At 40.2% G+C, this 16,477-nt stretch overlaps 1 protein-coding gene across 7 annotated transcripts in view; it reads left to right on the forward strand.

Moving 5' to 3' along the window:
• The window catches only part of GNG7 (G protein subunit gamma 7), a 340,259-nt gene that overhangs the window by 255,871 nt on the left and 67,911 nt on the right, over positions 1 to 16,477 (forward strand). For 2 of the 7 annotated variants that reach the window (XM_073595759.1, XM_073595768.1), the window contains exon 3: positions 5,201 to 5,349. The exons of the other annotated variants lie outside the window; for them this stretch is intronic. The gene's annotated coding sequence lies outside the window, so the exon portion shown is untranslated. The remainder of the gene's footprint in view (positions 1 to 5,200; positions 5,350 to 16,477) is intronic. 7 annotated transcript variants of the gene reach the window in all.

Genomic DNA, 16,477 nt, shown 5'->3' on the forward strand with positions numbered 1-16,477 from the left:
ACACACTTAACCCCTTGATCGCCCCCTAGTGTTAGCCCCTTCCCTTCCAGTGTCATTTATACATTGATCAGTGCATTTTTTTTAGCACTGATCACTGTATTGGTGTCAGTGGTTCCCCAAAAGTGTCACTTAGGGTCAGGTTTGTCCACAGCAATGTCGCAGTCCCGCTGAAAATCGCAGATCGCCGCCATTACCAGTAAAAACAATTTAAAAAATGAAAAGTCCCTAAATCTATCCCCTAGTTTGTAGATGCTATAACTTTTGCGCAAACCAATCAATATACTTGGGTACATCGTCGCGCGACCGTGCAATTGTCAGTTAAAGCCATATCGCAAAAAAATGGCCTGGTCATTAAGGGGGTAAATCCTTCTAGGGCTGAAGTGGTTAACCGCTTCCCTACTTGGCCATAGACAAATGACGTCCACAGATGGGATCTCCCATCCTGGGTGGACGTCATATGACGGCCTTGGGTTCCCGGCCGCCGGGCACCCGCGATTGCCCGTTAACCGGGCCGGACCGTGGATCTCTGTGTGTAAACACAGAGATCCACGTCCTGTCAGCTCAGAGGAGAGCGATCTGTGTTCCCAGAACGGAGGAACACTGATCGGTCTCCTCCCCTTGTGCGTCCCCTCCCCCTACAGTTAGAAGCATTCCCTAGGAAACACATTTAACCCCTCCACGCCCCCTAGTGGTTAACCCCTTCACTGCCTGTCACATTTACACAGTAATCAATGCAATTTTATAGCATTGATCGCTGTATAAATGTGAATGGTCCCAAAAATGTGTCAAAAGTGTCCGATGTGTCCGCCATAATGTCGCAGTCACGAAAAAAAATTGCGATCGCCGCTATTACTAGTAAAAAATAAATAAATATTTTTTTTTTTAAAATGCCATAAATCTATCCCGTATTTTATAGACGCTATAACTTTTGCGCAAACCAATCAATATACGCTTATTGCGATTTTTTTTTTTTTTTTTACCAAAAACATGTAGAAGAATACGTATCGGCCGAAACTGAGGAAAAAATTTGTTTTTTTTTTTTTAAAAATGGGATATTTATTATAGCAAAAAGTAAAAAATATTGTGTTTTTTTCAAAATTGTCGCTCTTCTTTTATTTATAGCGCAAAAAATAAAAACCGCAGAGGTGATCAAATACCACCAAAAGAAAGCTCTATTTGTGGGGGAAAAAAGGACGTCAATTTTGTTTAGGTACAACGTCGCACGACCGCGCAATTGTCGTTTAAAGTGCGACAGCGCTGAAAACTAAAAATTGGTCTGGGAAGGAAGGGGGTGAAAATGCCCTGTATTGAACCGGTTAAAGGGTCTTTTAAAAGCAAGGTAATATGCACCTATAGCAAGTCAGGGGAAAATGTCCCATTCTTTGTGAATTATCGGCTTTCGGAAAGTGTTGGTTCAGTTGAGGAAAAGGCATTTTAAAATATACTGGGATGAGGTATTTAGGACCAGGAGATTTATCAGTATTGGTCTATTTAATGGCCATGTGAATTTTTTATATAGGGTTCAGCATATCTGGAGCTTCTTTTAAGTATTGGTCTAATGTGGGGAGGGTTTATATTTATATATCTATATATAGATATAGATCTATATCTCTATATATACTGTATACAGATATAGATATATATATATATATATATATATATATATATATATATATATATATGGCAAATCTTTCCAGCATGGCCATTGTTGATTCTCTAAGGCTATTTTTTGGCAGCTTGTATTGAGAGATGTAGTACTCGTTTGGTGAGCTTTCAGAGCTTTTGCTAGTAGGCTGCCATATTTGTCCCAATCTTTATAAAGGTTTTGTAGCAGCAGGTGAAGAGGGATTTTGCTTTGTAGGAGTACAGAGATTTAAAGTGGAGCCTTATGCCCCGTAAACATGATCGGAAATGCCACCAGCAAAACTCTGATGAGAGGTTTTGGTCGGAAAATGCGACCTTGTGTATGGCTCCATTGGACTTTTGCTGGCGGAATTCCAGCCAGCAAAAGATCACGCATGCTCAGAATCAAGTAAGAGACGGAAGCGATCGGTCTGATAAAACTACCGTTCGTAATGGAGATGGCACATTCGTCACGCTGCAAATTGGATCTTTTAATGCAGCACATTCTTTTGTTTTTTATAATGCTAGAATAATGAAGTTGTTATGACAAACTGATTTCTTTATTATTTCTCGTAATCTCATGAATAATCTTTTTTTGTTTTTAAAGCCAGATCTCCATAATAATGTTTAAAATTATTTTTTAGAGTCATCTTTTTTTTATTTTTAATCAAGATCTCCTGTTTTTTGGATTCTTTTTAAATTAGTTTCTAGTGATCTCCATATATATATATATATATTTTTTTGGTGTGTCAAGTTTCTACAACAACATTATTATCTTGTATTTTTATAAAGCTCAGGGAGTTGTTTTATTGTATTAATTGTTAATTGTATTTTTGAAATGTACCTGCCTACTCACAAACAAACTGTCCTTTTTGAAGAAAAACACATAGGCAAGTATTTTCATATAAAAAAATCTCCATTTATTCTGGCTCATAATAACAAAATAAAGAGGAAGGCAATGCTGGAGAAACTGCTTGAATTTGTGAAGCCTTCGGCCCCCAGGGCACACATCAACTCTTGGAAAATAAAATTGGTAGTCTGAGAAGTCCATATTTAAGGGGGCACAATCTGGTCCAGGACTCCCAGAGATCAGGAACAGCAGCAGATGACATATATGTCCCCAGGATGTGGTACTACCACAGCTTGCGTCTTCTGTCAGACCAGACTGAACCCAGGCCATCACTTTCTTGTCTTCCCTGCAGCCTTCCCTGTAGCCTTCATTGGAGGCTGTGGCTCTGGAGGTGGACTTGTGGCAGGAGGAGGATGGGCGAGCGCACATAAGTGCATGTTCTCACTAATTTGGCCCCTCAACCCCTTCCGAAGGGCGTGAAAAATTAGATTCTCACACATGAAACGTTGGTCCTCCTCCATTTGCTGCAATTTTGCAGCTACATAGCAGCCATAGACCTCTTCAGCATCGGGGGGTGTTTTCATGGCCGCATTAGCCGCCTTAATGAGGCCCAGTGCTGCCTCCTCCACGTTACTCCCCTTCCTGGCCCTTTTTGTTGTAAGATGGAGGGGAGGCACCTGGGATTGGGGTAGGCTACATGGCTCCGCCACCTCCTGGCTGACACCCCCTCCTCCTCCTGGCTGACACTTACCCCCGCCTCCTCCCGTGTGCCACATTCAAGAGCCTCGTCCTGGCTGAGGTCTTCCTGTGTGTGAAAAAGGGACATAGTTTTAGTTTTTGGTTCATAAATCACACACAATTTTCAGCTCATGACTGTTGAAAATTGAATGTCAACAAATAGAAAAGACTATCATTCTGAGCCCAGCATTTTTCATTCTTGTCACAATATTTTTTGGCCCCTACTGTCTATTGATATGTAAAACACTTTTTGTTAAGTCATTCATTTGTTATCAATAATAACATCTAGTTAACAACAATAATTTTCGGACAAGAAATATGTTAAAAAATACTATACCTGCTCCAGCTGGGCTCCTCCACTTCTTCCAGGATGGAAGAACCAGGTTGCTCCTCGGAAGCCTCAGCTGGGGTTGAGGGAAGGGTGGATGGAAGTGTAGAAAGTGATTCCCTGGCTTCCATCTGGTCTTCCGGAAACCGCATCCTGTTGTAGTACCACAGACTGGGTACATACACATCCTCTGCTGCTGCTCCTGATCTCATGGCTATACGTGCCTCAAGCTACCAATTTTCTTCTCCACAAACTCGATGTGTGCATCGGGGACCTGCGTCTTCACAAATTGCAGCAGTTTCTCCAGCTATGCCTTCCTAGCTGGTTTATAGCGATATAAGGGGTTTTAACCCCCCACAAATTTCTCATATCCCTGTATCTATCTATGAACTGGCCCATGACTTCAGGGTCTTTGAATTGTTTCATATTTACTGCAAGACAAAACACAAGATAAAAACATTAATATCAGGCTAAACCCTTTTAATCTTATCCCAATATAGGCCTCAATCTAGAATCGGTATAGGCCACTGATGTCCTAAGTTAAAATGTTGCCTTCGTTATAACGTTCGGCGCTTCTGGTCCTCTTTCCTTCGCACACAGAACGTAGGTACGATACACGCGTGTTAGCTTTATATACACTGCGCATGCGTAAAACTGTGCCCGCGTCGCCCGCCCCTGACGTTCTTTCTAGAATATTCCCCACCCCTTCTCTTTCAGCGCAGTGGGAGATGAACATGGCGGAGACACAGCAGGTGCGTAATAGCAGTAACGAGGAGTAGGAAAGCCCGGAGCACGAAACGTCCCGATCCCGGAGGAGAAGATTTAAGGCATCAAATATGGCCTTTGTAGAGATGGTGGAGATGGTGGACATCTTGAAGAAGGCTGACTATGACGGGAAGTATGGACCGTACCTAAACCCAAATGTGAGAAAGGCCAAGATCATGACTAAAGTTATGAAGAGTCTGCACAGGAATTTAGGGGTACGACGATCCAAGGAGCAATTGAGGAAACGCTGGTCAGACCTGAAATTGAGGGAGCAGGATCAGTACAGAAGAATCAAGAAAATGCTTCTAAAAAGTAAGTAGTTGTCGTGTGTTCCGATTATTATTATTATTACTTGCGTGCTGCTCCATGTGCTTTTCTTTACTGTTGTACAGTTTAAAATGGCTACTTTCAGGCTCATGGGCACAGTAAGCGTTCGCAGGAAACATCGTTCGTTCACCAACTAAATACGTTTTTGGGCAGATACTGGGTTAACTACATTTGGTCATGCTAATTTGTATTAAAAGAAGTTTAGGACATTGTTGTCTAGATGTGTTTGTAACTGGAATGAAATGCAAACTTGATTCAGTGTAATGTAAGGAGAGGACACTCAGCAGCTGTTTACACATCTGGATTCAGGAGCACTAGTGTGGGACACAAGAACAAACTTTTTAGGGTGCCCACACAGGTGCTCCAGTGGATACTTGGGGTGTCTCCATGTGTGAAACTTGTCCAAAATAGGTAAGTATTCCAGCTTTGTTAAGGGAATGAATCATGTCTTCAGTTTGAAACTCTGCCCAAACAGACAATTGTATCCCACTTCCAAGCAATGTTTCACATTCTTATTTCTGGCCACAAATATCGGTGTGCTAAGTATACCTTTTGTTTCATTCTCATAGGGGAGAAAAGACTCGGGATGTCTGAAGACACCAGGGACCCCCCACCTACTAAAGAAGGGGAACTCAGCACACAACCTCAGGATGTGGAGGAAGGAGAGGTGGTTTAAATAGTGACCACAGCAGGTGTGTGTCTGACACCACAGATTCAGGTAATAGATGTATGCATGCATATTTATAATACATGGTGTGTATTTTTCTTTTAGGTGATGTGCATGTTGTGCAAGAACAATCTACTAATTTCACCACTGACAGTGCACAAAGACTAATCCAGGACATAATGTGGTATATTCGGGATTTAGACTTCATAAAGAAAAAAAACAAAGAGATTGAACAAAGAATGAAGAACATGATTGATGTACTAGGAAGAATCTAAATCCAAAAAAATTACAACTTTTTTTTTTTTTTAATAAAATTTAACTAAAGTTTTAATACAGTTTAAAAGCCAAATTTGGAAGATGCACACAGTGTGTCAACATGTGCTATCTGCCATCATGGGATATCAATGTACGCGTTTTGTGGGTGCAACCCCTTCCTCGCAACTCTAGTAGGTGAGAGGAAGGGGTTGCACCCCCAAAACACGTCCATTGATCCCCCATGATGGGTGATAGCACATGTTGACATTAGGCATGGGATCAGGAGGGAAATCCCCATTTTGACCCCCAATTTGACTCCCAATTTGTGTGCATCTTCTAAATTTGGCTTTTACAGGGGTGACATCACCCCATCTGATGTTCAAGTTCTTGAGTTGTGCATGTTGTGTTTTGAAACATGCCTGTTTATGTAAAAAAAAAAAGAAATTCAAGGTAAAAATGTATAAAACCAAGATGTTATTTTTTACCAAAAAAGGTTTTACAACGCACATGTATATGTGCACGGAGTAAAAGGTTTTATACTCAACAATGTGTGGCTTCTTCTTTCAATGCTCAATACCAGTTTTTGTATTAAGTTGGTGTTTACAGTGACAATGGGTGTTATTTAAATAATGGAAAAAACACTTGGCACTACAAGTGCACTAGGAGACCGATAAAAGAAACACAAGCAGTAAATCAAATTCAAGATTTTATCATCATAATTTTTTTTTTATTTTGAAAATATTTAAAAATTTGCTGGCATAGTAATGGCCCCCCTACCCGTAAAATAATCAACATATTTTTGACGTACTTCCTGGGTGCTTTGGGAGGGGGGCAAGCCAGGACGGCCAGCTTCCAGGGCCGTCAGTGTTGTTTCATGAAGTCCGGGCTCAGGCCCAACTGAGGCAACATACTGTAATTAGGAGCATTTCGCTTGAAAAAGTTGTGCAGTATGCAGCATAACACAATGTGGTTAAATTTGTACTCCGCCATATTTATTGCCGTTAGAAATAGGCGGAACCGGCTGGCCATTATCCCAAAGGTATTCTCCACGACTTTTCTGGCTCTGGCCAGCCAGAAATTAAAAACCCTCTTCTCTGGGGTGAGGATCCTCTGGGGGAATGGCCTCATCATTGATCACCCAGACCAAATGCTTCATCAGCGATAAAAACAAATGGGAGTCCTTCGACGTTCTCTTCCGCAGGTGGCAATCCCAAGCCACCATTCTGGAGACGTCGTTAGAACTCGGTCTGGGCAAAGACTCCAACATCCGGCCATTCTTCCCCACGCCTACATAGAGAAACTCGTATGTAACCGAGACCACTGCCATCAACACGATACTATTGAAACCCTTATAATTAAAATAGTATGACCCCGAATGGGGTGGTGGGACGATGTGAACATGTTTCCCATTGATTGCCCCTCCACAGTTGGGAAAGTCCCAACGCTCGGCAAACTGGGATGCCACAGTCTGCTATTCCTGTGGCGGTGAAGGAAACTGTGGAGTCAAACCAGAAAAAAACAAATTAGTACTTTTGCACATAACATTGCAAGCAGATTAGACACAAACATTCTTGGCCAACATCAGTATAACATATTTTAAGGAATATTTAAAGACAAAAAGATAAGGTACACTTATCAGATTCCTTACCCCCTCTGATGGCCCATTGGAAAAAGTTTGGGGGGGGTCTAAATGAGTTTGGGAGCCAAAAAAAAGCCTCTTGCACTCTGCCTGAATGTAAGGACAACAATAACATTTGTACACATTTTAGGGGGTGTTTAGGGTAAAGCACTACAATGGAGCTGACAAAATACATTGTTAAGTGACTAGGCTAGGTGTGTATGGGCCCAGGATAGCATGCTGGGGAGGTTAGTGAAGGCAAATATGCATGAAGGACAAAAAAGGAGCATTAAAAGCTTACAGCATGCATGTGGACAAAGGGGACATTCACAGCATATTACAATCATGGTAATTAGGGAATGATGAAAGAAATACAAAACCTTAGCATACATTAAATACATAGAATGTGATGTTAAAGGAGAAAACTTACCCTAATATAGTCCTTCTGCAGGACCTGTATGATGGCAGAACAGGTCTCTGGGATAATGATCCCCAGAGCCTGGGGGAAGATGCCTGTAGAGAACTTGAGGTCCTGCAAACCTCTCCCCGTCGCCAAGTACCGCAACGTGGCGACTAGCCTCTGCTCGGGAGTGATGGCTTGCCGCATGCAGGTGTTCTGCTTCGTAACATAAGGCGACAGCAAAGCCAACAGATGGTGAAAAACTGGGTCCGTCATCCAGAGAAAATTCCTGAAATCATCAGGGTTATTCTGGATCTCACGCAGAAAAGGCATATGAGAGAATTGGTCACGCTGGAGCAACCAATTCTTCATCCATGAACTCCTCCCCACCCTGTTCATGGACTGGGCTTGGGTCAAAGCGAGAACCCCAACACCAAGCCCCCGCATAGCACGAACTCTAGGACGAACATGTACCCACAACATGGCTTCAAAATGGTCGGCTGGTCAGAACGAACTAACAGAACGCACTGAAGAACAGCAAGGCCTGTGAAGAGCGAGCTGAAAATCAGAAACGAGCGGACAAGAACGCACTGGAAAACAGATACAAACTGACTACACGCACTGAAAACCAGATACAAAACCACAAGCACAAACTGAACAGCAATAACGGACTGAAAAGCACGAAAGCTGAAAAGCGCAAATCGTCTCTCACCATACTTCTACTAACATGAGATTAGCAGAAGGAGCCCAAAGGGTGGCACACTGGCTATTGAACTTCCTTTTTCTAGTCCCATTGTATCTGTTGTACATCACCGTGTTCTTGATGGTCGGAATTTGGTGTGACCGTGTGTATGCAAGACAAGTTAGAGCAGAATCCCGTCAGAAAAGCCATCATACCTTTTTCCGACCAAAATTCCGATCGTGTGTACGCGGCATTAGGCTGCAACATGAAAATGGGTGGACAAGCAGGATTTTTAATGCAGAAGACACATGCTTTGTCTCTTCTGCATTAAAGCTACTTACCTGCCCTGTCCGACCCTGTACAGTAAGCTGCACAAGCGCAGCTCACTGCACAAATTTGATCAGTGTGGTGTGATTATACAGCTACACCCTGCATAAGGGGTAAGTGAATGTAAATTCACCTATATAAGGACAAACCTCTAACTGATACCACAAGAGGATGAGTCCACAGCAATTGACTTAATTATACCAGTAAATGTTGTAAAAAATAAATAATATAATAGTGACTCCAACCTTGTGTGCTTTTTATATTTTTGTTTTTAAAAATAATTTTTAATAAACGGAACATTCTTTGGATACTACACTATGGGAGCCATTTTTTCTCTTCCATGAGGAGCATAGCCTTATATATCTGCCATTGCCTGGTAAATTCAAGGGACGCCTGAGGAACTGCAGATGCTGGAACCTGGGAATGCTGGCCGAGATTGTGGCGTTATATGCTTATTTATTACCCCTGCAGGGGTTACAGAAGCTGGTGAGTGGGGACCCATGAGGGGGAGCACGCAAGTCACTTGTCAAGAGCTGCGAGCACAAAAGTCATCTGCATTAACCTGTTAAAGCACGAATAATCAGTCACATTGGAACGGCTGTACACATGCTTTTTTTTTGCGATTTTTTTTTTTTCCTTTTGTTTTTGTGTTTGGTGCATTTTTTTTTTTTTTTTTTTTGCTGTTTTCTGAAAAAAACTTTTTTGCCAGACCTTATTTAATATTAATATTTTTTGGAACACTATATATATCTTTTGGAACACTTATATGTTTTACATCACCTGTTGGTGTCTGGACAATTTATACATATAGAGTTTTCACTTATTAATTTTGGACTTATGTTTTAGTGTTTTTGTATTCACACGAGGTTGGAGTCACTATTATAATTAAGTCCATCACTGTGGACTCATCCTCTTGTGGTATCAGTTAGAGGTTTGTCCTTATATAGGTGTACCTTTACATTGCCTTATATAGGTGTACCTTTACATTCATGTATAATCACACCACACTGATCCAACTGGAGTTCCCTAGGCCATATAAAGAGTGACCTGAAAGATCACCTTTCCGAAAACAGGTAGCGCTAATTACCCCATTTCTGTCATATCTCTGTTCTCAAGAGCTTTCTTATGGGAGCTTTTTAGGAGAGGCTGTAACCTTTATATCCTCCCTAAGCGCGGTACCCTCTATTTTTATCACTGCACAAATTCGTCAATGCCTAATCTGATGGAACTTCTGCACATGCGCAGGAGTGATGTCATCTCAGCCCAGCTAATGACAGCTGCTGGTGATCGAGACACAGAAGCCGGCTGCCCGAAGATGTCAGTGGCCGGCGGTGAGTTCCGGGGATTGCGCATCGCTGGATTCAAGGTGCGTATAGTGCCACTCTAGGTTGTTTGTTTTAGTGAGGTTAGTAATTTTTTATATATGTATGCCCTGCTTTTATTGTGTTTTTTTTTTTTTTTAATGTATTCATTCTATCACTTGCATGTCTCCAGGGATTTGAAATATCTTGATCATACCTTGTTCATGTTCTAACTTTTGTATTCCAAAGATATAGATACAGTTATTGGGACACGATTGGACCAAGTAACTGTACCAATCCCAGCATTTGTGATTATATAGTTACATATACATAGTTGCATACTATAATCAGAGATATGTCTTTGTGTTCTTACTAGGAAATAAAAATTAATGTGGGAATGTTATGAGGGGAAAAAAGAAGTATGGTCCTGGCTCTTTGAGTCAAATAATACCAATAAGTCATGAGCTTTGTAGTTGGTGACATTTTGGAGTGCAGGCTAAGAAAGATTGGACAGTGGTTCCCACAGAGGTGTCTGTCAGAGGATGGAGTAAATGGTCAATCACCTGAGAATTGGTACCTCTTCTACGAAGCAATCAGGCTTATTGAGGACAAAGCTTAAAAAGTGAATTTGATTTGGTACTGAGGTATAGTGCCTGCTAGGGCTACTTCAGTGTGTCCAGTGAAAGAGACCCTTTGGGATGATGTGTGTTAGTCTTTTTTTTTTTTTCTTTGTAACGTGTCTGTTGCAGCTATGGTTTAAAATTGGGAATTGTCTTTTGAAGGGTTGGAGTTGTTTGTTCCCTGAAAAGGGTGTCCTTTATAACTGCCACTGATTGTAAGGTATAAACCAACTGATTTACTGCATGTGGCACTAGGAGCAGGTATTTACAAGTCAGAAAGCATGGAATACCTGCAGCTGCCAGGGTGCAGCGAAGAAGCAATGTTTTCAAGACGTGAGCCACTAGAAGGGAAAGTATAGATGGGCTTCTTTTACACAGGGTCACATTGACTGAAATTGCTTCAATTACAATTTAAATCAATATACAAATACTAAAGACAAGGGATACGAATTGTAGAGATTGGCTTTACTGAACCACAGGCTAAAACATTGGTAGATATTGTGTAGAGTTCAGTCAATGAATCCTCACACCCACTCTTTTTTTTTCATGCGCTGATGCTCTGCTCTCTCTAGTTCAAGACTCATCCCAGTAATTGCCTAATAAACAAGAACTAAACAATAGGATCTCTATTTGACCCTGTACTGTAAGGGATTCTTGCCTGCTGCACAACTCACATGATCATGATGTCACGAAGACAGGCTGAGATCTGGGAAATCACAAGGTCCTCTTATATTGTTTTTGTCTCTGAAACGTGGGCAAATGTAAGAGGCACCATCCGCTAAACATACCGTAATAAGACTGATTCCTAAAGCTCGGTCCTTTGTCTACTAATTTCTTCCCAGATGACCTATTTCTAATGTGGAGTTCTAGTCAGACTATTTTTAGGTAAATGTGATCATTTCTAGTTTTAACCACCATAGTTAATCTGTTCACAACTGTCTATTTTTCCTAATGATTCATATAGCAGAGATCATGACCCAAACATTTGTCTTGTGGAGTAATACCGTTAACAGGCAGCCTTTTAATTTAAAGAAATCTTTGTAAACAAATACTGATCATTTTCATTCATTTCTTGATCTTTCATTCTCAACAATTTACACATGGATTCTATCTGGAATAGATTGTTTTATGTTAACTCGCTTGGCTATTAAACATATCCTGATGGAATGGTTCTCAGTCAACCACTTACAGGTTTGGGCAGCAACAGTAGTGAAGTATTCAAGCTTCACTACTTCAAAGTATTGTAATGAAATTGAGAGATCACAATACTTACATACATAGTCTGGTTGAAAAGACACAAGTCCATCTAGTTCAACCAATAGAAGGAAAAAATAAAAAAAATGATAAAATCCTATACCCACAATTGATCCAGAGAAAAGCAGAAAACCCCAATAAAACCTCCAATTTGCTCCAGCAGGGGAAAAAAATCCTTCTTGATCCCCCAGGAGGCCATTGGATATTCCCATGATCAAATTTACCTATAAATATTAGTACCCACTTATATTATGTGTATCTAGGAAAGAATTCAGACCATTCTTAAAACAATCTACTGAGCTGGCCAGAACCACCTCTTGGGGAGTCTATTCCACATATTCACAGCTCTTACTGTGAAAAAACTTGGAGGTTGGAGGTAAAATCTCTTCTTCTCCAGATGTAAAGAGTGCCCCCTTGTCCTCTGTGATGACCTTAAAGTAAATAACTCAACACCAAGTTCACAATATGGACCACTTATGTATTTATACGTGTTAATCAAATCCCCCCTTAATCTCTTCTCAAGAGAGAATAAATTAATTTCCTCTAATCTTTCCTTATAGCTGAGCTCCTTCAACCTCTTATCAGTTTGGTTGCCCTTTCTCTGCACTTTCTCCAGTCTCCCGATTTTTTTTTTATCCTTTTTATGAATTGGTGCCCAAAACTTAACTGCATATCCCAGATGAGGTCTTACTAATGATTTACATACTTGCATATTGTAAAAATATATCTAAATCCACACTCGGTCAACAATAAAGAAATAATAAGCAGCCACTTGTGCAATTATAATACCAGTTCATAACATGAATAAGAAAAAAAAGCAGCACTAAAAATACAAGTATGTGACCACCATACAAATAGTTGATATCAACGTAAAAAAAACAAAAAAAAAAACACCTATAAAGTGCAAATATACAGGAAAGTTTTATAAACAAGGCCTATACATGCATAGACTCAATTAAAATGTGCAAAAAGTTAATCAAATTGAGTACAGATGAATCACTTCACGTTATATCCGAAGAGCCACAATCACCCAACAGGTGCACTGTGTTTAAATGAAAATGAGTGGGATTTACTACCAGATAACAGCAGTTGACAGATGCCTCTTACCAGATATGATGGACCATAGAATTATAAATGGTCAAACGCACCTTAGTACAATTCCACAAGCAGACATCCAATGGAGGGATGATTGCAAACCACCGTAATAGCCAAAGGGTAAAAAAAATACACTGGGGTTTATTTATACTAAAGGCAAATCCACTTTGCAATACAAGTGCACCTGAAAGTGCTCTTGGAAGTTCAGTTGCTGTAGATCTGAGGGGACGCTCTGCTGATTTTATTATCCAGTCATGTGCAAGCTAAAATGCTGTTTTTTATTTTCCTTGCATGTCCCCCCTCAGATCTACAGCGACTGTACTTCCAAGTACACTTGCAGTGCACTTGTAGTGCAAAGTAGATTTGCCTTTAGTAAATAACCCCCACTGTCAGGGAAGTCTTCACACTTCTGAGAGAGTATTTGCTACTGGACGATTAAACCAGAATCTGGAAACCAGAGGTACAGACTACAACTGCCCAGTTGTTTGTGTGTCCACTTCTGAAGAAGTGTTCAGCCTTGTTCTCTGCATTCTGCGCTGTGGCCCCCAATGCTAGAACCACAATATAAAACACCAGTCGGCATCAAACATAAGTATTGGCTATGACAGGTCAAGCTTAGAAAATGCATTCAAGAGGTATAGGATGCCAATGATCAATCTAAACAGTCCAATTTTATCTAAATCAGTGATGTATATTTTGATTGGGCTAACTGTATAAAGTGGATCTTCAGCCAAGACATTTTTCTGTCTTGAATATCATGAGAAAGGAATAGAATCTTTTACATAAAAAAAACAAAAACATTTTTTTTATAGTTTTTTTTATTTCTCGTATCGCCAGTGGAGAGATTTCTTCTTTTTTTTTTTTTTTTTCTATCATACGATTGGGAATGACATTATTTCAGTTCAATCAACTGCTTGTATGACTATCATTTTTAAATGGACCCCTGACGAGCAAATAAACTGCACTTCTAGGGTAAAGACTCACTTATAAATGTAGCTATTGTAGCAAAATTTTAATAAAAAGTATTTTTAGCCCACTCCTAACTGGTCTCCAGTATACCATTAGGGGTTGCAATGTTTGAGGCGTGAAACTGGTTTCAATAGTGCCTTTTGAAAGTCTGCTTAAAATAAAGCTGCTTTCAAAATGTATTCTGATCTTAGAAGTACCTAATGGCTCAGCAGGCATGATAAACCGTAGTCAGTTTACAGCGGGGAGGGCAGGATCAGTCAGGTATTTTATATGATACAGGGGGCCAAATTACACAGAATGAGCACTGTGCTGTTATTCATACTTTAAGGGAACAGGATCCTTTTTTTCTTTTTTTTTTTTCTTTTTTAGGGTTACAAACACTTTAAGCAGACAGTGATAAAAGTCACAAGACTCCTATATGCTGCTGATGAGAAAGGGTATTTAGCAGTTTATATTTACTAAAGCTATTGCATTTCCATGTTCTTTGTACTGTGGAAGACCCGTTATAGTGGATGGAGGTTCTGGGTTTAGTAACACTTTAAATGCTAATATGGAGTACATTTAATATTGCTTTAATATTATTATTAGTGTGTGTATGTATGTATATACTGTATCTCAAAAAAGTGAGTGTACAGCTTATATAACAGTGTAAATTTGCTGTCCCCTCAAAATAACTCAATACACAGCCACCAATGTCTAAACCGCTGGCAACAAAAGTGAGTACACCCCTAAGTGAAAATGTTCAAATTGGGCCCAATTAGCCATTTTCCCTCCCCAATGTCATGTGACTCGTTAGTGTTACAATGTCTCAGGTGTGAATGGGGAGCAGGAGTGTTAAATTTGGTGTTATCGCTTTCACTCTCTCATACTGGTCACTGGAAGTTCAACATTACACCTGATGGCAAAGATCTCTGAGGATCTGAAAAAAAGAATTGTTGCTCTACATAAAGATGGCCTGGGCTAGATGGCCCTGACAGAGCATGATAGCAAACAAACTAATCAGACATTGTGAATCTCTTTGTGGAATGCTACAGATATTCAACACCTCTCACTACAGCTATTAGGTGCTCTGGTTCTCCTGCCCCCTCCTCTGCTTGTGGGAGGGAGCCACTTCATCTGTGACCCATACGGGTCAGTTTTGCCTTCCTCTGGGATGCAGGCAGGGACGACGATCTAATGGAGTCCAGGATCACAAGTGGAGGATTCTTCTGCTTTTTCTCACGTTTTTAAGATGTCTCCGGATAAACAAGCTCATATGGTATTGAGGAGCTTTAAAGACCCCCTGAGGAAGACCATGACCCTATAAGGTTGAAATGCATTGGGGTCTTCTCCAATACCGGCAAGCACTAATATAACCATAATTGATATTGTAGGGAGCGCTGCTATATGCACACTCCCTGTAATTTATTGTATGACAATTTATTGCTTGATTTGTATACTTACCTAGTATGTCTCGTTTCATGTAAAACCGGAGCTCATGTTTTAAATTCTTGTATTCTATAAATTATGTTGAGTATGTATGTTTGAGTATATATCTTTTTTTACAAAAAACCTTTTTCTCTTTTACCTATGATTGCTGCTAAAAAAAACCACGGGAATTCTCACATTCTTTTTGTAACATTTACTTCGGGGTGTGCAGCCACATCAGACTCTATTGAAGTGTCAGGTGATGTTAGGCTATAAGAAGATTGCCAAGCCCCTAAAACTGAGCTGCAGCACGGTGGCCAAGACCATACAGCGATTTAACAGGACTGGTTCAACTCAGAACAGGCCTTTTAATAAAATGACATAAAATCGCATAAATAAGTGTTGGCACTAAAAAACATTCAAGTCTTAATAATCATCATCATGTGTATGTGAAAAAAAGTGCATAAAAAATCCTTTCCAATTGGTATATACTAAATGACAAAAAAAATTGCATGTAAAATCGCATAAATAAGTGTTGACACTAAAAACATATAAATCTAGATAATCATGTGTTGGTGCACAAAGGGACATAAACACTACTTCATGTGAATAATTCTAAATAAAAATACATAGAATAAATAAGAAATAACCATCAAAAACATATCCTTATAAATGGTGCAAAACATACAAAGTGCCAGTGCTTAAAAGTGATCTAGATATTGCAAATAAAACACATCAATCCAACGCAATATGGATAATAAATGATATAAATAAATGTCCCAATAATAGTGATATAAAATATATTGTGCTGGCCTGCGAAACAAATGACCAATGACATGCCAGTAAGTGCAGCAAACTTAAAGTGCCAGTGTAAAAGTCATTGAAGGTGCAAAAGCAAGTTCTGGTGTATTCAACAAAACAACAGTGGGGTGTCTGGGATGCAATTCACTCAGTGTCCTCTTCGTGCATAAAACACTAATGTAAGCAGTGGCCACTTACCTAGCGGTGCTAGGTCAACCACATGAATTGTAGCTAAAACGCCAGGTCCTGAGCCTCAATCGCGTCCCTATATCCACGCTTGCCGGTGTTGAGTTATCCTAATGGCAGCTGATTACAAGTGGCTATGGTCCTATCAGGGGTCCTGGACCAGCGCGGATCCTAGCTCAGCCTCCACATCTCAGGTATGTATGTACAGGAATATGCAGGACAAAGGTACTTGATAGTGAATATGTATTAACCAGGTAATGCTTT

Source organism: Aquarana catesbeiana, linkage group LG01 (assembly GCF_042186555.1).
Source record: "Aquarana catesbeiana isolate 2022-GZ linkage group LG01, ASM4218655v1, whole genome shotgun sequence".
Classification (NCBI taxonomy): Eukaryota; Metazoa; Chordata; class Amphibia; order Anura; family Ranidae; genus Aquarana; species Aquarana catesbeiana.